Below are 23,830 nucleotides of genomic sequence, written 5' to 3'. Positions count from 1 at the left end.
TTGTGAAGTGATCACGACCAAACGAACCTGTTTCTTTTTCGGTTTTATATATAACCTATAGTGTTGAATTAACGAGCGAACACATTCTTTTTCGTCGAGCGAACCCAGTATCATTTTAAAAAAGTATATTCGAACCCATTGATATAAAAATTTTAGTTATATTTTTTTAGTAACGAATATTCTTTTTATAATATATAAAAAGCTTTTAAAAAAACTATAAAAATTATTAACAAACATTATATATGGGCCAATAATACCCTATTACCCCATATATAAATTAATAAAAAGCCTAAAATACTCATAGAATGGATCAACAAGCCCAATCCAATTAACATTCTTAAACATAATACCTAAATAAAATATATATAAATAAAAAAATAAAAGCATCGGCCATCGACTCAGCAACCGATCATCTTCATTCTATCGACTAGATGGCCATTGCTTCATCGCCATTGCCGTTCGCCTCAAGGTTTCAACCATTGCCAACAACCAATACCTGTTGGTCTATCGTTTGAGAAATGTTTTTCTTCAATGAAGCATGTGAAGTCGGATTTGCATAATTATTTTGGTGACGATTATATGAATGCTGCTTGTATTCTATTTATTATTTTGAGAATGAGTTCTTTTCAAAGTCACGATTGAAGATATTTTTCAAAACATGAAAACACGTAAGGAACAATTATAACAAGCAATATCTTTTTATTTAATGACTTTGTATTTTATTAAATGCTAACGATATGTTTTTGTTATGATAGTGATATTGCATTTTATTTATCTAACCGAATGATCAACCCGACCCGACCCATTCGGGCCCGAAAACTTTGACACCGGAAAAAATTAAGCATCAAAAAATTCCAAACCCATGGAAAAAAGTTTCTGGCTCCGCCACTGTTTTGGTTTAACTTTTTCCGCAAAGATTATTTTGTAGGAGAAATCGGTTACTTAGGCGGTATTTTATAGAACAATCGTCAAGTTCAGGCACATGCCATTTCTGTGTCTGTTCAATGTTTTTGATTTGTTGCTTGCTTGCTATTTGAGATGGCTGAAGATGGGAAGGTTCAAATTGAGAAGTTTGATGGTTCTTATTTCGGTTGATGGAAATTGCAAATAGAATATTTGTTGTGTTAGAAAAACTTGGATGGTATTGGAGGATAAACCAGAGAAAATGGATAAAGCAAAGGAAACTACTTGGAATACAAAGGACAAGAAAACCAGGGGATTTATCATGTTGGCTATGATGAAGAGTGTTGATTTCAACATCATGAAGGAAACCACGACACGTGGTATGATGGATTCTTTGTTAAAAATGTATGAGAAACCCTCGGCAGCTAACAATGTGTTCTTGATGAAGTAGTTGTTTACCACAAGAATAAATGAAGGGAGCTCGGTAACATTTCACATTAACAAGCTTTATTCGGTTTTGTCTAGACTATCATCTATGGGAATCAAAGTTAATGATGCGACTTAGGCTCTACTACGTACTTCTATCTTCGTTGCCAAATAGTTGGCTTGGGACAGCAACTGCTATTGTTTTGTGGGACTGGTGGATTCACATTTAAGGAGATTAGAGACTTGGTTTGTGGTGAGGACATCAGGCGGTTCATCTTCCTTTGAGTTGTTGCATTCTGGCAGGGGAAGAGGAAATTACAGGAACAATGGGAGCAAGGTTAGGGTTTTATCTAAACCAAGGAAGAATGTGACGTGTTGGATCTGCAACGAGGTGGGACATGTTAAAAGGTAATGTCCAAATAAAAAGAAGGAATTGAACATTGCGGTGGTTGAAAATAACATTATTGGGATGCTTCTGGGGATATATCTGAGTATGAGGCACTATTTTGCAGTGTGGAATCTTGGGTTATGGATTATGGTAGTTCATTCCATGCTACCCAATGTAATGAAGCAATGAAAAATCTAAAAGATGGGGACTTTCAAAAGGTAAGGCTAGGTAATGGGGAAATCCTTGAAGTGAGGAGTATTGGATACATTGATTTTAAAACATCTTTGGGCACTACATGGAGCCTACGGAATGTCATGGTGATTACAAGACTTAAGACAAAGTTGATTTCAGTCAGGCAATTGGATAAGCAGGGACAAGACGTTAAGTTTGGAGGTGGGAAATGGAAGGTGATCGATGGGAACTGGTTATTGCTTGGGCTTGAAACGAGTATCGTTATACATGGTACCGGTTCCATCTAAAGGTATGACCAACTCGGTAAAGACAATTGAAAAAGTCCGGCTCGATGAATCGGGTAGAGTTAAGAGGGTTCATTTTGAAAACGTGAAGCCCAAAGCCAATGAGAAATCATCAGATTATGTTCAGAGGTTTAAACAGAGTTTGGTAACAGTGGAGCATGGGGCGTGTTATAGTACAGTTCCAAAACACCATGGGGTTTGACGACCAGGAATCTGTCATGGGAATAGTTTGCTGATTAAAGAGAGTGTTCGTTCATTGGAAGTATCTGTAGCCGGCAATGCGAGTCAGTGGGAGCTGGCTGAGATTGAGTACGGGTTGGAGCTCACAAGAGCTTCAACAGGTCTTTCCAAGTAAGTGGAAAGGTGGCTGCAACTACAGGTTCTAGATTATGGAGGTCTTAGCTTGTTCTTGGGAATTGGAAGCTGTAACAATTCGGTTTTCCGTTTTTCTTTTACTTGTAATCATTACCTAACCCGATTTGTATTCGGGTAATTAATCAATAAAATTTCTGCATGATTTAGTATTCTTTAGTATTATTCATTTATTTGGATTAATTTTTAACTATCACAATTGGACAAGACAACCCCCAAACTAGACTTTAATCCATCTTACACCCTAAACAATGTTTAGGGACCTTTTTGCAAAAAAAAATATAATTCAAATCTTGCTTCCCATTTTCCTTCCTTCTTCACGCCGACAACCATCCCAAACCCTTTCTTGGACCTCAATTTTCAGACATAATCAAGAAATTGATACTCACTAAATCGTGTATTAACAAAAAAAAACGCATCACACCGACTGTTTAATCTTGGTAATTGAATCAACATCGACAGCTAATTAACCTAAAACAAACCGTGGCTGCCTTTAATCTTGTTACATTGTAAATGCTCAACGAAATCACAATTAATCGTGCACACACCTTCCTCACAACCCCGCGACACAAAGCCTTAACATAATTACAAGCATACTAAGCCGTTAATACCTGTCTCGATCCTTGTTTGGCCGAAAACCCTAAGCGGCCGATCTCCCTAAATTCACTTCTGTAACAGGTAATTGATGCATGCTTGTAAATCGTTTCTGTCTACTAATCAATAACCCCAACTTAATTTAATCAAACAACAATCGAATAATCGGATTTAAGAACTAGGGTTTATGGTTGGTTTGGGGATGAATCACCGAACTGATTATAAACTATTTGATGGAACTTTCTCACAAACTAACACACAAGCACGGTGGCTGGTGTGTGAAAGGTAAGTCATGTGAACCGGTCCAAGCGCGGGTTCGAACCCCCCTCGACCCGGTTTTTGTTTATTTATTTTATTTAATTTAATTCTTTGTTTTATTTTTGTCTTGATAATAATTGAAGGTTAAATAAACTTTGTTTTAACGAAACCGAACCTCGAAAGTGTTATTTTGGCTATGGTTTGTGTCATGAGTATGTAGACACATATACATACAAACATACGTATATATTCATATAATACTATGAAACAAATATTATTTTAATTATTTATTCATATTTATTTATTTGTGCGTTTATTTATAGTACTAAACCGATCTAGCTTAAAGATCCGAATAAATTCTCCTATGTTTTTTTATATATTCATTTATATATATATGAATTTTTTTAATAATTAATGTTTTATTCATATATATAATGTTTAATGTCGGTTATTTTTATTTAAAATCTATTTACTTGAAAATATGAGCATGGATAAAATATATCGTTTATATTAATTACCAAATAATAATATTAACACTAATAATAATAATAATAATAACAACAATAATAATATTAATAAATATAATGTTAATACTAAAACTAGTCAATAAATAATTAACAAATAAATAACCTAAACCCTATAGGACTCCAAATTTATGGTAACAATTAAACTATTAATATGTTAAATGTAAACCACCATCAAATCTCAAATCATTATGTTTTATTAGATTTTCGTAGTTTATTAATATTATTATTAACAAATAGGTTCTTTTGTTGACGTATCTCGAGGAGCTTTTCAAAGTCCATAGTAACTCCTAATCATTGTTTTGTCTTCGTTAACTTATTCGAAAAGGTAAGTAATGCACATCCCCTCTTTTACCGTTTTATATTTTGGGGGCGTTATGCGTTAATCATTTTTCTCTACAATTCCCCTATGTGCGTTATATGATATTTCTCAATTAGTTATACATGTAAATGTGACTATGTGTTTATTTTATGTTTTGCTGGTTGGTATCTCATCCTCATCCTCATTAGTATGATCATACGCCGTCGGAGTAGCTCGTTATCCATGGGATTCAAGTGAAAGATAACTTTTATATTATTGTTATGCTAGTTGTAGTATTTCATATTATATCAAGGAATTGCCATTTTTAATATTATATGTGTTCAAAAACCATGATTACTTGCTCAACTTTATGTTGACAAACTATTTATTTTCACGCATGGTACAGGTAGCTTTTTGGGATGAAGAAACAAGCTAAGGAATAGTTGACCTTAGGTTGCATGATGAATTAAAGACTTATTTATTTCTTTTTATTTAATTGTAATGTTTATTCAATGAAACAATGTTTGTGTTTTTGCGTACTTGGATAATATGAAATGAATAATTTAGATATTGGCACGTGTATTTACTTAATGTCTTTTGAGCTATGATACAATTATGTCGCGTCCCGGCATATTCCACTGTAGGTTGTGGTGTGACAGATTGGTATCAAAGCCGAAGGCTATAAGATAGGTGGTTAGAAGTAATGGCCTAGTAGCATGCTGTAACAACTCGGGTTTTCCAATGAACGAATTTAAATACATAACCCGACCCGTTTTAAGTTCGGGAAATTTTAACAATAAAAAGTATCACGTTTATCTAGGAATTTATATACAATTTATATTATTTATTGTCACACCCCGACTAACACAATGCGGAAGCGTAAAACGGGAATGTAACAAACACCTCTGGTATCAACACATTGTTTATAAAGAAACATTACAACTAATTTACATTATATTACATTAGTCTATCTTTTATTACAAACTAGGTGTTACACCAAAATATACTTATAAGCTACTCTAGCAATACTGGTAGCCTTGCCTCTATTCGCACCGCATTAATCACGTTTAGTAACAGGTAGCACACAATCACGGATTTTCCAACTTCGGTAACCCTGAAAAGCAGTTTAAAACGGGTCAACTACTAGAGTTGGTGAGTTTCACGAGTTTCAAGAAAACATAATGAGTATTCACAAGTCAACACTTGTAATCATGAAATAAGTATGTATGTATGTAAATGATGTAATTATGCTAAGCTACAGTGAAGCCTTGACTATATGTGCTGCGTGCATCAATTTCCCACACTCCATCAACCACTGTGGCCCCTTTCCGCCCACAACATGCCCAGGTAGCTATGTCTAACACTACATAGCCTGTTTGTATAAATATGGTCATGTGCAAACGGCGCTATGTGACACGGCAACTAGGCCGATTCCGTTTGGGTTTGTCAAACCAATAGTACTATTCACAAGTCACCGGCTCGAAGTTAATCACTGTGATCGTGGGGACTTTCGTGTGTTAGCACTTAGATAATTCACATCAATACATGTTTCAGATATGTATATGTAATCAAACATGCTTTTCACCCCAAAAGTTCGTAAAACTGTTTAAAGAGTGGGGTCATGAAACTCACGGTTTAGTAGATAATCAGCACTGTATCAGCTCCTGGTTTGTTCGGTCCGCTATCAGTAGTTCCTATAATCAATATTATAATAATATTAATATTTTAATATTATTATAATCTTAATACTAAACTGGGTTGTATAACTAATCTGGGTGTAGCTGGAACGCCCAGAAAGTGGCAATAGACTTAGGTTGTGATGTTGTTCAATGTCTAATACTTAAAACTGAACTTGGCTCAGATTCCCGTTTTCCCAGCTGGGCCAAGTTGTTCGTTTACGCGTTCAGAAACAGTTATGGGAAAATAAGCTTGGGTAAATGTATTGGTTAATAAAATGATTAAGTTATAAAGAAGGATCACATACTGGGGTCCCGGATTAGCCACGGGGCCCGTTTCCGTTTATTCAGTTTGATTTAAGAAGAAACGCGCACAATCCATCCGGATTGTCCAGGTTTTTCATAGAAAAGTTCGTTTTTACTTAATTAGTCCAAAAATATGATTTTTGATCACTCTTGGTGTTTTGATATTCCCGCAGGTTCGTTAGTCGCGAACTTGCCGGTTTTTATAAAAACTGAATTTGTTTAATCTTTAAATTAGCATAATTAATTAACCGTTAACCATTAAATTATGAAAATTTAGCCACTTATCAATTAAAATATGTAGATTTTTATAAAAATATTTCTGGAATTATTTACTGATTTATTAATTTATAAAAATTCATTTTATCAGTTATATTTCGCCTGAAAATCGTCCGTTTACCCCAAACAATTTTCAAAAATTCTTGAATTCTTAAATCATGTCCCAAATCAACCTGTATTAATTCTAGAATGTAAAAAGCTCGTGCGATGTTCTTTTAGGCCCAAATTCGGCTATAAAAATTCACACGAATGCATATACACAAAACACCTTTAGACTTTTCCAAATGATCCCAAATTTTATATGTGATCAAAATACATCAAATCTGAGTTCCCAGAAAAATTTCATAATTTTTGAAGTATTTTAGCTATTTTTCCCAAATAAACTTCCCAATTCGGTAATAAATTCGCCAAATATTCTCGGACGGTCAAATAATTATCAAATTTGGACAGGGACTCATTGACATGGTCCCTGATGTCCCTCTAAAATTTCAAGTCCTAACAATATGCACATCATAACCTTAACCTAAATAGCCCGTAAGCGAGTGTTTCGACATTACCTTAGCGGGTTTGGCTCGTTTCCGACTTTTTAATCAAGTTTTCAGGTTCTTGTGCTTCTAAGCAAGCTAGGTACAAGTCCTATATCACAAAAAAGCAATTTTTCATCAACATAACAGCCCTTAACTTAGGGTTTCGGCTAGTGCACAAAAACGAACTTTTGAACCGTAAAAACGCCGTTTCAACCCTTTAATCTATGTTTATGGCCAAAAAAAAACTATCAAAACAGGTTCCTTACCATGTGTATGATCAAAAACATGTTTATGGACCATTTTTAGGATTTTTACACGGTTAGGAATGATTTTTAGTAACCAAGACATGTTTTTATGGTATTAATCAAGGTTAAACAAGTACAAAAGCTACTTATTTAAGCTCCTTACCTTAGGGTTTCTTGAGTTTCCTTATAAAGAAGGTATTTTCCAGAATTTACTTGTGAATGAATGTGTAAAAAGATCTCAAAACTAGTTTATATGTGAAAAGAAAATAAAGGGGGGTGGGGTGGCGGTGGCGGCCGGGATTCCTTATGGGTCCATGTTGGGCTGTTTTGGCCCAATGATCTGGTTTATCAAGCCCAAATACGAAAAGCCCAGTCCAAATTTAATTCGGTTTCGGTTTTTGGCGCGAAAAACTTATCGGGTGCGTTAAACAGCGCGAAAACGAGTGTTTTTCGGCTAGTTTTGTGTAAAATTATAAACACATACTATATGTTTGTAAAAATCAAAAATATTTTCACGGATCGCTTAAAACATTTCAAATAATTGTTCGGTAAGTCTTTTTCGGCTTAATGGATGATACAATGCTTGGTTTGTAACTATCTTTTGCGTTTAAATCTATAGCGGGTAGTTAAACGAGCATGTTTTCGTTTAACTTGTTTGCTATCAAACTAAGACCATATTTCTAATATTTTAGCTTGTATAGATCGTATATCACTTATAGATGGCCCCCCGAGATATCTGGGTCATAACCCGACCCGTTCGGTTAATCGTTCGTTTGTTACGCAAAAGGCGTTTATTTGCTTAATCGATAAATACGTACTGAGGTGTACCTTGTGTTTGGCTCAAATGTCACATTTATTATATTTATTTAATATATAAATAACTTTGGGAAATATACACTTTTCACCCGAAACTAAACTTTAATCTTTAATGGTTTCCACCACAGTTCTTCAAGGACTAAATTGCAAGTTCCCATTTTACTTTCATAACCCATTTACCCAAATCCGTAACCCATGACCCGTATACCCAAATCTGACTCGTTTAGTTTACTTGAACCTCAATTAACGATCTAAACTTGGAATTGAATCAGGGATTTGATCTCTTTTACCATAAACGGCCTAAACAACATCAATAATTAGGAAACAATATCAATATTTGTGTATAATCAAAATATTATGAACCGCCTTTAACCTAAACTCTGTTATATAATCTAGACTTGATCTTAACGCAATTAATCTCGTCTGCACAACCCTCTTGCCATTGCGAATCAAAGCCCTATGGTTAATTGCCCTAACAAAGCCCCGTGATACCTTTTCGTTGTCCTTGGTCGCCGGCATTGTTCTTCGCGATTGGAACGGGTTAAACATCAGTCTAGGTAAATTAAATATATGGTTCAGTTCGTTTTGATAAGCCTTATATTAACCCTAACAATAATTGAATAAACATAGAATGGATTGATCAATTGTATGGTTAGGGTTTATAATCAAAACGGGTTTTAACTAGTGTCTGTATATATTGCTTTGTTCTCATTCCATTAACAACTGACACACCAACGCGAGTGGCTCGTGTGTGTGTGTTCGAATTCCGGCCAATGGTCACGGGTTCGAGTCCCAGGTTGGCTGTTTAGTTGTTTTTATTTTTATTGACTATTTTAATTTTTTTTAATGACATATAATATATTATAACTAATATTGATTATTAAATAAACAATATTTTAATTAAACCGACATCCTAAGGTTAAAAGTTTTGTGTCAAATGATCTCGTTACAAGTTTCGTGTATATATATATATATATATATATATATATAAGTGTGTGTGTGTGTGTATGTATGTATCTTATTATTATTAATAACAAATCATTATTTTGTTATATTTAAAAACCGGTTAATAATAAATCATTATTTTTATATTAACAACTGACACTAATATTGATATCTCGTTGTAAAAACATCTTTATAAACTCCGTCGTGTTTATATAAATATATCTATATATATATATATATGTATATATGTACGTATTATTTTTAATAAACATATTAAAACGTATTAAAGGTATTGATTATATTTTTATCATCGAAATTCGTTAAGGATTCTAAAATATAAATTTTATAATAACTATATATCTAAACGTTTATTATTATAGTAGGTCTTAACTCATATTTATTTAAAACTAATTGTACGTAAACCCGATTTTATAACAAAAAATGGTTCTTATAATTAAATAATAACAAAAATCCGTAGAGATCAATCGTTCAATCTATAACATACCAAACATAAATATAACTCAAATCATATTGAAATCCTAAATCCATTATACGTATTATACAATTATAATTCACTTATATCATTATTTAATTAGGATCCTTGTCGGTAATTCTCGAGGAGTGTGTTTATCGTTCTTGTCGTATTCGTTTCCATTTGGGTTAATCGATCAGGTGAGTTTGATCATTCCCCTTTTTATAAACTGTTTTCTAACATTTTGGAGACATATGCGTACTTAATCATATTTTCTATTCTATATATATACTCAAAATCGCAAACATAATTATTGTGTGAATATCAGTTGAATGATATTTGTTAATTGCTATATGTTTAATCGTTTACTTGATAACTTTCAGAGAGGTCCATCATATCCCCTTGTAGAGGGTTCTCATTAGTATGATCATACGACCGTCTTAGTAACCGGAGCCCGATTCGCTTGGCAAAGGTAAACCGATAATTTAGTCATTGTAATCAATGCCAGATTCGCTTGGCAACGATTCATTGGCACACGAATATACTTGATTTTGGTTTGTAAGGTTTGATTGATTATTACCACATAGATTGGTTTGCGCATTTATCCTTTATCATTTCTCAATTTTATATATATATATATATATATATATATATATATATATATATATATATATTATTGTTGTTGTTTCAAAATTGGTGATATCTCACTCAACATGTGTTGTTGATCAAACTCCATTTTCTATACATATGCAGGTTGATTGAAGATTGAAGTTTGGACATTTAGAAAGACCTTAGGATTTTAATGAAGACAAACTTGACTTTAAATGGTTGTATCTATTTATTTGAATTATATAGTTGTATTTGATTATTGTGTGTGTTATTTGAACAAAATAATTAATTAGATATTGTCATTTATATTTATGATAGTATCTTCGAGCTGTGAGCAATCGGATCACGCCCCAATATTTCCGCCTTAGGTTGGGGTGTGACACATGCTTAGGGTCCCTATACGTGTTCCTATATGTGCACCCTTCTTGTTTAAATTTTTGTACATAGATTAATTTATTTAAATTGTTTATCATATTCAATTGTAGTCAAAAGCACACACTTATTCCAAGGCTATGCCTCAAAATCATTTTTCAAAATTTTAGGACGATTTTTAATCAGGAAATTCCTTAAAAATTCCCACCTTTTACCTCCCCTCTCCTTGAGGATATTCGTGTAACGAATACGTAGTAACCATAAGTGGGACACACCTGTACACCGATCCCTTGACACCAAGGCTTGCGAGTTTAAGGAAGTGCAATGCACATACATCTCAATCAGCCGTGAGACTTGGTTTCCTTCCTGGAGGGTGAGGTGTGAGTCTGAAACTTTTTAGGACAAAGCGTATCACACCAAACGTTCACGAATATACTACCCTCATTGTATCAATCGCGGTCATGTGACGATCACATCCTTAATTTATGACCGAATTCACGGTGATACGTGGCTAAACTCGGTTTTTCATATTGTGTTTTAGTTGAATAGTTGGGTGAAGTACACAAATACCCCTCACAATTTTATTCGGTTTTCGATATTTTCATTTCATTGGAAGGAACCATGGTGGTTCATGAAATCTTAACCAACAACTGAAACCCCTATGTTTCAATTTTAAGTTATGTTATAATTATTATTTATTTATTTATTTCTTTTATGCATTTATTTATTTATTCCTCATAACGTTAACACTAATAAAATCACGTCTCGTAAATGACTTCATTCTCAACCTCAACCACAAACTCAACCTCAAATTGTTAAATAGAATTCAAAAGTATCAATTTATACAAATCCATACATTTACAATATTTACCCAGGTCTCATAAATATTACACATTTTATCCTTGAAGTATGTCTTCTAGTCTCATCAACCGTAAACGCCGCGTCGGAAACTCTGGTCGTCGCACGTCGTCTCGCATTACGAAGGGAATCGTGGAAGCCCTCCTAATAGTCATCTCTCAACTCCAAGCCGTGAATGCCGCTAATATTCCCGCGAACCCTAATGTTTTCTCTATCAAGCAATTCACCAACGCTAACCCAACCGATTACTTTGGGACTGAGGGTGCTACAACCCTTCTTCAATGGTTCGAGCACATGGAAAGCGTGTTCCTCCACTGTGCATGTCCGGATGAAAAGAAGACCATGTATGCATCACGTGTTTTCAAATTGAGTGCCCTTCCTTGGTGGAATAGAAAAAAGAAAGACCTTGGGGCTAAGGTTGCCATGGCCTTGCCATGGGATGACCTCAAGAAGCTCATGTTAGACTAGTTCTGCCCGAAATATGAACTCCGTAAGTTGGAAGAAGAATTCTGGAACTTGAAACAAGAGGGAGGTGATAATACCGCCTACAACGATCGGTTTCACAAATTAAGCGTCCTCATCCCGCACATGGTTACTCCCTTGGAGCGTGCCATTGACAAGTACATCATGGGTTTGCCGATGCAAATCCAAGATTTCGTCCTTAGTTGTGACCCAAAGGAACTTCATGAGGCCATTACCCTAGCCGGTACCCTCACTGAAAACCACGTTAAGGCCAGGACCTTGACGCAGAAAAGTTCCAAGAAGCCCAATGATAAACCCGCATCTGAGCCCGTTAAAGAGTCCAAGCCCGAATCCTCAAAGCCCGAATCCTCCAAACACAACCACAACCACAACCAAAACTCATCTCATTACCGCAATAACAAACGAAAGCCCAATTCCCAAAATTATCTCATAGCCCAATCACAAGCCTAACAAGCCCCTCCAACCAAGAAACCATACACCAGCCCACGGCCATATTGCAACACTTGCCAACTTCACCATCCGTGGCAATCCACTTGCCGAGTGTGCACCAATTGCCACCGAGTCGGTCACCTCACCCAATACTGCCGAGAAGCACCCCGTGTGCAAGCCGCTCCACCATGGATCGCACCATCAAACCAACCCAACCGAGCCATCCCTCGTGCTCCAATCATTAATCCCGTTAGGGCTTGCTATAATTGCAGTGATCCAAACCACCTCCGCAGCGCGTGTCTTCCATTCGCTCATGCCCATTAAGCCTATGTTGCCTCCCCCCCCCACCAACCCTACTACACCTCTTAACCCTATCAGGTACAAACTTACCAACCCCAATTGCCCCAACTCATGGCTCCTCCAAACCCTCAATCTCAACTATGATCATGCAAGCCTACCAAGCTCCAACCCCTCAAGCTTCAACTTCCCAAACCCAAGAACCTCAAGGAACTCAAGGGCGAGCTTTCACCATCAATGGTCACCAAGCCCGAAACTCGAACGGTGTGGTGAACGGTACGTTTCTAGTTAACAAGCATCATGCATCGATATTATTTAATTCGGAAGCCGATAGGAGTTTCATTTCCCTTGATTTTGAATACATACTTGATGTGCCTTGTAGTAATTTGTCTAAACCCTTCACGGTAGAGATAGCTAACGGTAGTTCGATCGTTATTGACTCCATTGTCCATAATTGCACACTCACCCTTAAAGGGCAAAAGTTCTCGATTGATCTTATTCCGATGCAAATGGGTAGCCTCGACGTCATCATTGGTATGGATTGGCTCTCTCTTAACCCTGCCGAAATTCTATGTTTCGAGAAGATTATTCGTATCCCTATCGAAGGTGGCGTAATTCTAAACGTCGTCGGAGAAAGACCATTCTCAAAGCTAAACCTCAAGTCGTGCCTTGAAGCCCAACGTTATCTGCGTAAGAAGTATGTCGCTTTCTTAGCCCATGTCACCACAAAGGCCCGCGAAGAAAAGCAACTTTCCTATATTCCGATTGTTCGCGACTTCCCCGAAGTCTTTCCCGAAGACGTTTCCGGACTCCCTCCCATGCGTCAAGTGGAGTTCCGTATTGATATTGGACCCGGAGCAAACCCCGTAGCCAAATCACCTTACCGTCTTGCACACTCTAAGATGCAAGAACTCTCCAACCAAATCCAAGAACTCATGGACAAGGGTTTCATTCGCCCGAGTTCGTCTCCATGGGGCGCACCTGTTTTGTTTGTCAAGAAGAAGGACGGTACTCTTCGTATGTGTGTTGATTACTGTGAGCTCAATAAGCTTACTATCAAGAACCGTTATCCCCTTTCGCGCATCGATGATCTATTCGATCAACTTCAAGGATGCGCTTGCTTCTCCAAGATTGATCTCTGTTCGGGTTATCACCAACATTGTGTCCACGAGGATGGCATACCCAAGACGGCTTTTCGTACTCGTTATGGGCACTTTTAATTCTGAGTAATGCCTTTTAGGTTGACTAATGCTCCCACCATTTTCATGGATCTTATGAATCGCGTTTGTAAACCATACCTCGACAAGTTCGTGATTATTTTCATCGACGACATCTTGATATATTCTAAATCCAAAGACGAGCACAAAGATCATTTGTGCGCCATTCTTGACTTGTTGCGAAAAGAACAACTTTATGCTAAATTCTCCAAATGCGAATTTTGGCTAAAGCAAGTTCAATTCTTGGGCCACATCGTCAACGAAAAGGGTATTCACGTCGACCCCGCTAAAATCAAGGCCGTTAAAAAATTGAAAACCCCGTCCTCTCCAACGGAGATTCGCTCATTTCTTGGTTTAGCGGGATATTACCGTCGCTTCATCCGCAAATTTTTGAAGATTGCTTCACCCCTTACTGCACTAAACCCACAAGGGGAAAGTTTATGAATGGGGTCGCGAACAGGAAAAAGCATTTCAAACCCTTAAGGACATGCTTTACAATGCTCCTATCCTTGCTCTTCCCGAGGGCAACGATTATTTTGTTGTGTTTTGCGATGCTTCTATCCAAGGACTCGGTTATGTTCTTATGCAATGAGACAAGGTCATTGCTTATGCTTCGCGTCAACTCAAGGTCCACGAAAAAAATTACACAACGCATGATCTTGAATTTGGTGCGGTCGTGTTTGCCTTGTAAATTTGGAGACACTGCCTTTATGGCACAAAATGTGTGGTCTTCACCGATCATAAGAGATTGCAACACATATTCGACCGAAAGGATCTCAACATGAGACAAAGACGATGGGCCGAATTGTTAAGCGATTACAATTGCAAGATTCGCTACCACCCCGGGAAAGCAAATGTCGTGGCCGATGCTCTTAGCCGTAAAAGTCACATTAAATCCGTCTAGCTCAATTGTTTCACCATGTAATCCGACCTTCAATACCGCATCTTCGACGCTCAACACGTCTCTGTCACCGAAGGAAGTTTATACGACGAGATGTCGTGTGGCGCCAAACTCTAACTTGAAACCAAACGTAACGGTTTACTTTATTATTTGAACCGTTTATGGGTCCCGATCGTGACGATCTTCGCATGCTCATCCTCGACGAAGCTCATAAGTCACGATACTCGATTCATCCCAGTGTGGATAAGATGTATGCCGATCTTCGTCCCATGTTTTGGTGGCCGGAATGAAGAAAGATATAGCGGTATATGTATCTAAATGCCTCACTTGTTCTAAGGTCAAAGCCGAGAATCAAAAGCCGTTTGGCTTGCTCGAGCAACCACCGATCCCCGTTTGGAAATGGGAGGACATAGCCATGGATTTTGTCACCAAACTCCCCACTACTCAAAGCCACAATGATAGTATTTGGGTAATTATTGATCGGTTGACCAAGTCAGCTTATTTCATACCGATTCGAGAAAAGTTCTCCATGAGTCAACTAGCTCAACTCAATGTCAAGAATATCATTTGTCGCCATGGAACACCATTAACCATTATCTTCGATCGTGATGGTCGATTTACGTCTCATTTTTGGAATTCGTAGCAAGCCGCCTTGGGTAACTGTATTGATCTAAGCACCGCTTACCATCCGCAAACCGATGGTCAATCCGAGCTAACAATTCAAACGCTTGAAGATATGCTCCGCTCTTGTGTGCTAGACTTTTGGTGGAAATTGGGATACTTACTTACCACTTGTGGAGTTTTCCAACAATAATAGTTTTCAGACTAGTATTGGCATGGCACCCTTTGAAGCTCTCTATGGTCGAAAATGCCGTTCCCCGATTTGTTGGAACGAGATTGGTGAATCACAAATCACCGGTCCCGAGCTTGTTCAAGAAACTTCTGACCAGATTGCTCTTATTCGTCAAAACCTTCTTGCCGCTCGTAGCCATCAAACGTGCTACGCCGATAAGCGCCATAAACCTCTCGAGTTTAATGTTGGTGATCGAGTTCTCCTCAAAGTATCTCCTTGGAAGGGTAGTTCGTTTTGGTAAAAGGAACAAGTTATCTCCTCGTTTTGTTGGGCCATTTGAATCTTTGAAAGGGTTGGTTGAGTTGCTTATTGTCCCGATCTCCCCAAAGAGCTCTCCAATGTTCATCCGACTTTTCACGTTTCCAATCTCAAGAAGTGCTTAGCCGAGGGGAACCTCCACATACCCCTCGACGAATTACAAATTGATGAATCTATGCGCGCAATCGAGAAACCTGTTGAAATCATGGATCATATGGACAAAGAAACAAAGCGTAGCCGCATTCCGTTTGTCAAAGTTCGTTGGGAATCCAAGCGTGGACCCAAGTTCACTAGGGAACGGGAAGACCAAACGGAAGCCAAGTACCTGCATCTCTTCGTTACGGCTTAATCTCTAATTTCGGGGCGAAATTTCCAAAAGTAGGGAATGATGTAACATTTCGGTTATCCATTTTTCTTTTACTTGTAATCATTAACCGACCCGATTTGTATTTGGGTAATTAATCAATAAAATTTCCGCATGATTTAGTATTCTTTAGTATTATTCATTTATTTGGATTAATTTTTAACTATCACAAATGGACAAGACAACCCCTAAACTAGGCTTTAATCCATCTTACACCCTAAACAAAGTTTTGGGACATTTTTGCAAAAAAAAAATATAATTCAAATCTTGCTTCCATTTTTCCTTCCTTCTTCACGCCAACAACCATCCCAAACCCTATCTTGGACCTCAATTTTCGGACTTAATCAAGAAATTGATCTCACCAAATAGTGTATTAACAAAAAACGCATCACCCGACTGTTTAATCTTGGTAATTGAATCAACATCGACAGCTAATTAACCTAAAACTATAAATGCTCAACGAAATCACAATTAATCGTGAACACACCTTCCTCACAACCCCGCGACACAAAGCCCTAACATAATTACAAGCATACTAAGCCTTTAATACCTGTCTCGATCCTTGTTTGGCCAGAAACCATAATCGGCCGATGTCCCTAAATTCACTTATGTAACAGGTAATTGATGCATGCTTGTAAATCATTTCTGTCTACTAATCAATAACCCCAACTTAATTTAATCAAACAAAAATTGAATAATCAGATTTAAGAACTAGGGTTTATGGTTGGTTTGGAGATGAATCACTGAGCTGATTATAAACTATCTGATGGAACTTTCTCACAAACTAACACACAAGCATGGTGGCTGGTGTGTAAAAGACACGTGAACCGGTCCTAGCGCGGGTTCGAACCCCCCTGGACCTGGTTTTTGTTTATTTATTTTATTTATTTTAATTCATTTTTTTATTTTTGTCTTGATAATAATTGAAGGTTAAATAAACTTTGTTTTAACGAAACCGAACCTCGAAAGTGTTATTTTGGCCATGGCTTTGCGTCATGAGTGTGTAGACACATATACACATAAACATACGTATATATACATATAATACTATGAAACAAATATTATTTTAATTAGTTATTCATGTTTATTTATTTGTGTGTATATTTATAGTACTAAACCGATCTAGTTTAAACGTCCGATTAAATTCTCCCATGCTTTTTTATATATACATTCATTTATATATATATATGAATTTTTTTAATAATTAATGTTTTATTTATATATATAATGTTTAATATCGGTTATTTTTATTTAAAATCTATTTACTTGAAAATATGAGCATGGATAAAATATATCGCTTATATTAATTACCAAATAATAATATTAACACTAATAGTTATAATAATAATAAGAAGAAGAATAAATATAATGTTTATACTAAAATTAGTTAATAAATAATTAACAAATAAAAAACCCTAAACCCTACAAGACTACAAATTTATGGTAACAATTAAACTAGTAATATGTTAAACGCAAACCACCATCAAATCTCAAACATTATGTTTGATTAGATTTTCGTCATTTATTAATATTATTGTTAACAAAGTCTCTTTTGTTGACGTATCTCGAGGAGCGTGACAAAGTCCATAATAACTCCTAATCACCGTTTCATCTTCGTTAACTTATTCGAAATGGTAAGTAATTCACATCCCCCTTTCTATCGTTTTATATTTTGGGGGCGTTATGTGTTAATCATTTTTCACTACAATTCCGCTATTTGCGTTATATGATATTGCTCAATTAGTTATACGTGTAATTGTGAGTATATGTTTATTTTATGTTTTGGTGGTTGGTATCTCATCCTCATCCTCATTAGTATGATCATACGCCGTCGGAGTAGTTCGTTATCCATGGGATTCGAGTGAAAAGACAACTTTTATATTATTGTTATGCTAGTTGTAGTATTTCATATTATCGCAAGGAATTGTCATTTTTAATATTATACGTATTCAAAAACCATGATTACTTGCTCAACTTTTTGTTGACAAACTATGTATTTTCACGCATGGCGCAGGTAACTTTTTGGGATGAAGAAACAAACTAAGGAATAGTTAACCTTAGGTTGCATGATGAATTAAAGACTTATTTATTTCTCTTTATTTAATTATAATGTTTATTCCCATGAGACAATGTTTGTGTTTTTGCGTACTAGAATAATATGAAATGAATAATTTAGATATTGACACGTGTATTTACTTTAGTGTCTTTTGAGCTATGATACAAATATGTCGCGCCCCGGCATATTCCGGTAGGTTGGGGTGTGACAAAAGTTAGAATGACTTGTTTTGGAGATTACTGGAGTTACTAGATGTTCAGTTTATTTATTGCTTGGATGGCGGGCTAGAGTTTATCGCAAGGCCTTCAAGTGGGAGATTGTTATATTATGAAGGCATTTTGGGCTAACATTAGAACGTTATGGATGGAAGCCCCGCTAGTTTTCTTGGTCCCTAAGTTTATTAACACTAATCTTGTTCTATTTTTATTTGCATATTGTAATTGTAATCTTATACCGACCTTAATAAAATACCTAGTTGCAGCATATGCATGTAGGTCAGTTTGACCAAACCACGTTAAAATGTCGTGCTACTATTGCTTTTATTTTCTACTCGTTTGCATGATATTCGTTTGAGTAATTTTTTGTTGATTCCACTTCGCAACTTAATCCAAACTGGCCTCACCACCCGATCTATTCGTTGGCCACCCGATTGAACTCCAACAAAGGAAAAACCGTTGAATTTAAGAGGGATTCACACACACTTAATTGTCCGTATTCAAGCTAGCAGTGAAATTGTTGATTCTCGAGATAAAAACGCAAAGCAATTATTGTACTAACCGATATGATTTTTCTCAATGTTGTAAAAATAGGTCTCCAAGGCTGAGTACTCCCCGTGTAATTGCTACAAGGTATGACGTCGAGGAGAGTTTCTTTAACTCTGCCTAGTTTCTAAGTGTTTTGGTCAAAATCACCGAAGTAATAATTGAACAACTTAGTAAAGTGAGGTAGTGTGTTTCTCAATAACAAGCTAAGTAAATGCAGTAAAAGTAAATGTGAACAACGATGCAGTGAGGAAAAACTTACTATCCTGGTGAGGATCTTCGGGAAAAAAAACCTCTGGAGGGGAAAACTATCCCCTGCCTCAATTTATTAATGTAAAAAGTAGGTTACAGCTAGAGAGCTGCTTGTGAACAATAGCTAGAGTACACATGTAGTGCAATGGGTGAAAAAGGCATGTCCTACATATTCACAATAGCCTCCATATATAGAAAGAGAAAATAAGAATAACTCCTACAAATCGGGGAACCCTAGCCGACATGATGAATTGACGACTTAGTCTTCATCCAGCGTGTATTTCAGTTGTGTCTCCGAGCTTTTAGTTAGAATAAGTCAGCTAGCCATTGTAGGGCGTTTTATCTTTGAGTATAAAGTATAACATAAATAAAACAAACATGCTCGGTCCAATGTTGTAAAAGTAGATTTACAAGGACGAGTAATCCCAGAGTACTCATTACAAGGTATGTCGCCGAGGAGAGTTTCTTTAACTCCGCGTAGTTCCTAAGAATCGATCAAAGGTGGTCAACCTCAGCCGGAATCGCATCTAGTCACTGAACTTGGACCGAATTTGAATAAAAAAATAATGCATAATTCGTATTTTTATAATATTAAAGAACAAATATCATTTTTTAATTAATGATTAGCAATTTTTAAAATAATTTATTATTTAAATATTAGTAAACTTATAATACTTGACATATATACAATATCAAAAAAATTAATTTTCTTTATATTTATCATGTTCGAGTACACTCTGAGTACTCCCCGAGTACTCCAAGTACACCCAACTCCTCAATCGGCCGCTTAGAGTCCGCCTAGCGACTTTTGCAACCTTGGCTTAGTCAGCTCCGGATCCTGTAGCTAGCTAGGAATCCAAGTTATCAGCATAATCATCAGGATCACACTAGGGTTAAAATGACCCCTAACACTAAGAATCAATCAAATTTAGTCAACCTCAGCCGGAATCACATCTAGTCGATTGACATAGGCCAATTTTGAGTTAAAAATAAAACATAATTCATATTTTCATAATATTAAAAAATATTTATAACTTTTTTTTGTTAATGATTAGCAAATTTTAGAATAATTTAGTATTTAAAAATATATTTCTCTTATTTATATTGATATTCACTTATTTTGGTATAAATATTAGTATCCAAAAATTAATTTTCTTTATATTTACCATTTCCGAGTATTACTCCGAGTACACCCAACTCCCCGGTCGACCGCCTAGAAACCGACTTGCGACTTTTGCGAACTTAATTTTTCTATCCAGGTATTTGGTTATTTTATATTGCCCTTCCTCTCTCACCAACAACATAGACGATGATATTTGATGCCTTTATATCCATCCCCGTTCCCTTGTCTAATTCTAACATTTTAAATTTTCCTTAACCTCTGATCTACTTCATCATCCACCTCATGTCCAAATCCTTCAATGGCTTCCACTCCATCATCCACCTCAAATCCAAATCAGACTTGTACTAGTACGTATGACATCTTTTTAAGCTTTAGAGGTGAAGATACTCGTTATACTTTTACCGATCATCTCTATAAAGCATTAGTCCAGGCAGGACTTCAAACTTTTAGAGACGACAATGAAATTGAAAGAGGTCAAGAACTCAAGCCAGAAATTGAAAAGGCAATCATCGAATCTAAAGCTTCTATAGTTCTATTGTCACCGGGCTATGCTAATTCTAGTTGGTGCCTTAATGAGCTTTGCTTGATCCTCAAGCAAAGGAAGGCGGGGAATCATTTAGTTATACCTGTTTTTTATCATGTCGATCCATCACACGTTAGACACCAAAACAAAAGTTATGATATGACAGGGTCAAACGGGAAAGAGGACGATGTGAAGCGGTGGAAGGATGCGCTCACAGATGTCGCCAATCTGAAGGGCGATGTTCTTCATTTATCAGGGTATATATGGTTTCTCTCCTTTTATATTCAAGGCTTATAATATCAATTAACAAGATGATTGCTTAGGACCTTAGCTGGCATCTATATGATTAGGAGCCCCTGGTGTTATCAAATATGAAATGATCCAAGTCCATAGCATGTATACAGAGAGCAATTTAGTGTTTGTACAAATCAGCTAGCAATTTTATGAGCTTAAAAGCCTATCCTGTTGATATTTTTGTTTGAAAACCATTTTTTTAAAATTTTTTTGGATAAGTCGGAAACAAGCCTAAATGTTTCGCTCCATAGAAGAAATAACCAAGAACTTTATATATTAAGGGAAAATTCTCAAAATAAGTATTTGTGAAAACAAATTTTTTGTTTTAGGTATTATTTGTAAAAACTTCTAAAAATAGGTATTATAAACTAGTCGTGACGAGTAGTTTGTAGAACCGATTAAAACTTATCGCTTGTCCTTAAATTAACCGTAACGAACACGTTCATTAATCATTTACTTGTCACGACTAAATAAGTATCATGCCTCGTAATCAACGCCCACGAGTAATTCATAAGTTCTTTAGTCGCAACGACTAGTTTACCGGTTTACATTCCCTACATGAGTAGTTTATTAGTAGTTAACTCGTCGCGACTAGTTTAACTTTATAACTCGTCGCGACTAAATGACTTATGAATTACTCGTGGACGTTGATTACGAGGCATGAAACTAATTTAGTCGTGACGAGTAGATATTAGTGAACGTGCTCGTTATGGTTAGTTTAAGAACACGTGGCAGGTTCTAATTGGTTTTTACAAACTACTCGCCACGACTAGTTTATAATACTTATTTTTGGAATTTTTTACAAATGATACTTAAAACTAAAAATTTGTTTTCATAAATACCTATTTTGGGAATGTTCCCTGTTAATAACAACCCCCCTCCCCTCCCCCCAAAAGCTTCTAAATATCATATTTACCCGATCAAGTTAACTTTAAAATATCACATATTTAATGATTTTTTACGTAATGACAAATTTAACCTTTTCACAAGAACTTATTAGTTCCCTTTCCCCCAACACACCTCTCTTTGTTACTCTCAATAGTAAAAATAGTAAATGAGCTTAATATCCTCACTATTAACATTTTAACGCATGTCTATGACAATGGTGGCGGTGGAATGTGAAACAATAAAAATATTAGGAATACGAGAAGGATCCAAGTTGCAGTTTCAAAGCCTAAAATAATCATAGGGTGGTTTCCACTTTCAATATATTTCAAGGGGAGACAATTTATTATATGAGCGGCAGTCACGATACATTATCCATGAAAACAGTTTGGAAGGTTTGCTTTAAAGGAAAAAAGGTCTAGCTGTTTCAAGAAAATGCTTGTGTTTTCTTTCAACGGCTTTGTTAGGGGTTTGTGGATTCAAGAAAAATCATTTGCTTAGCATAAAAGCGGGTCATAAGATTAGATATGAATTCAGCCATTATCACACCTAATTCTTTTAATGGGTTTTCCAAATTATACTTCCACCATTTTATGAAAATCTATCAAACATTTATTGGCATCACTTATATGTTTAATAAGAAATACCTATGCGTATCTACTAAAATCATTAACTATTTGTGTAAGAAAATAGTTTCTCCTATAATAAGTTAGTATACGATATCTACCCCAAATATTACGAGAATCAACTCAAAACAATCATTAGTTTTAATTATACTAATAGAAAAGGGGAACCTAGTATGGTTTGTCCTTGCACATGAATCACAAACTTTATTTTTAAGTTCAACAGATATATTTTGAAGAAAGGCAACCCTAGAAATCTTTTTTCTTGAGGCATCACCCAATCTCTTATTTTATCTGACAACAGTGGTCATCATGGCTCTTCTATCTTCTCCGATCATCCCCATTCAGTAAAATCCTCCCTTGCGTTTACCTTACCAATCAAGTTCATCGAACGTAATCAAGTCCCGGATCGATAATCAAACACAAATTAAACGACTAACTCTCTTTTATATTAATCATAAAATCTCACTCGAAAAACTGATTACAATATCTCAAACCCTAACTTGGTTTAACTCTTGATGAACCTAAATCGGTTGCACCAACTTCTCTTTTAATGTCTGACCATAACTCGGCTTATATAGACTAACCAAACTTGCTAGCCAAGAAATTACCATATATAATAAAACCCTAATGATTCTTGGGCTGGGCTTTACACTTGGGCCAATCAACAATTGTGCCAACAATCACCCCCTCAATTGTTGTATCCGAGTCACACAACTCACCCCCTAATTTCATTTCCTACTCGAAATTGGCGGGTCTTCAACTTCAAGCTTATCATCATTCTTTTGATTTTCCCGAGGCTTTTCTTGATCTCTTGCAATGTTCTTTGGGCTCCACTTAGCTTGAAGTAATACTTGTTTCGTTTGATCATTAGACATATTCCCTTGGGCTTGAATCTCTTCCTTGACCACGCGTTTAAGTTCTTGAACACTTTTCTTTGGACATTGAATTTTGGAACTTGAATCTTTGATTGGAATCTGACTCATACCTGGCTTGTCTTCTTTCAGTCCAATACTTTGAAGATCCCGACCTACAAAATTCTTCATTCCAATAATAGCTCGTTTACTGGCACTTGCTATCTTGAGACAAATCTTGTATAATCGGTCCTTGGTCCTTGTCACCTTCATCAAAAGCTTACCTGTATCATCTTTAATGGTTAGTAAATCA

At 36.1% G+C, this 23,830-nt stretch overlaps 1 pseudogene; it reads left to right on the top strand.

The window, feature by feature from the left end:
* The first annotated feature begins 20,636 nt into the window (after positions 1-20,636).
* On the top strand, positions 20,637-21,158 carry LOC143618203 (toll/interleukin-1 receptor-like protein pseudogene; annotated as a pseudogene).
* The last annotated feature ends 2,672 nt before the right edge of the window (positions 21,159-23,830 follow it).

This window comes from Bidens hawaiensis, unplaced genomic scaffold (assembly GCF_021521415.1).
Source record: "Bidens hawaiensis isolate Kalapana, Puna unplaced genomic scaffold, B.hawaiensis_p1.1 tig00065261_1, whole genome shotgun sequence".
Classification (NCBI taxonomy): domain Eukaryota; kingdom Viridiplantae; phylum Streptophyta; class Magnoliopsida; order Asterales; family Asteraceae; genus Bidens; species Bidens hawaiensis.
Note: the sequence above shows the minus strand (reverse complement) of the source record. Positions and strands in the feature narration are given on the sequence as shown.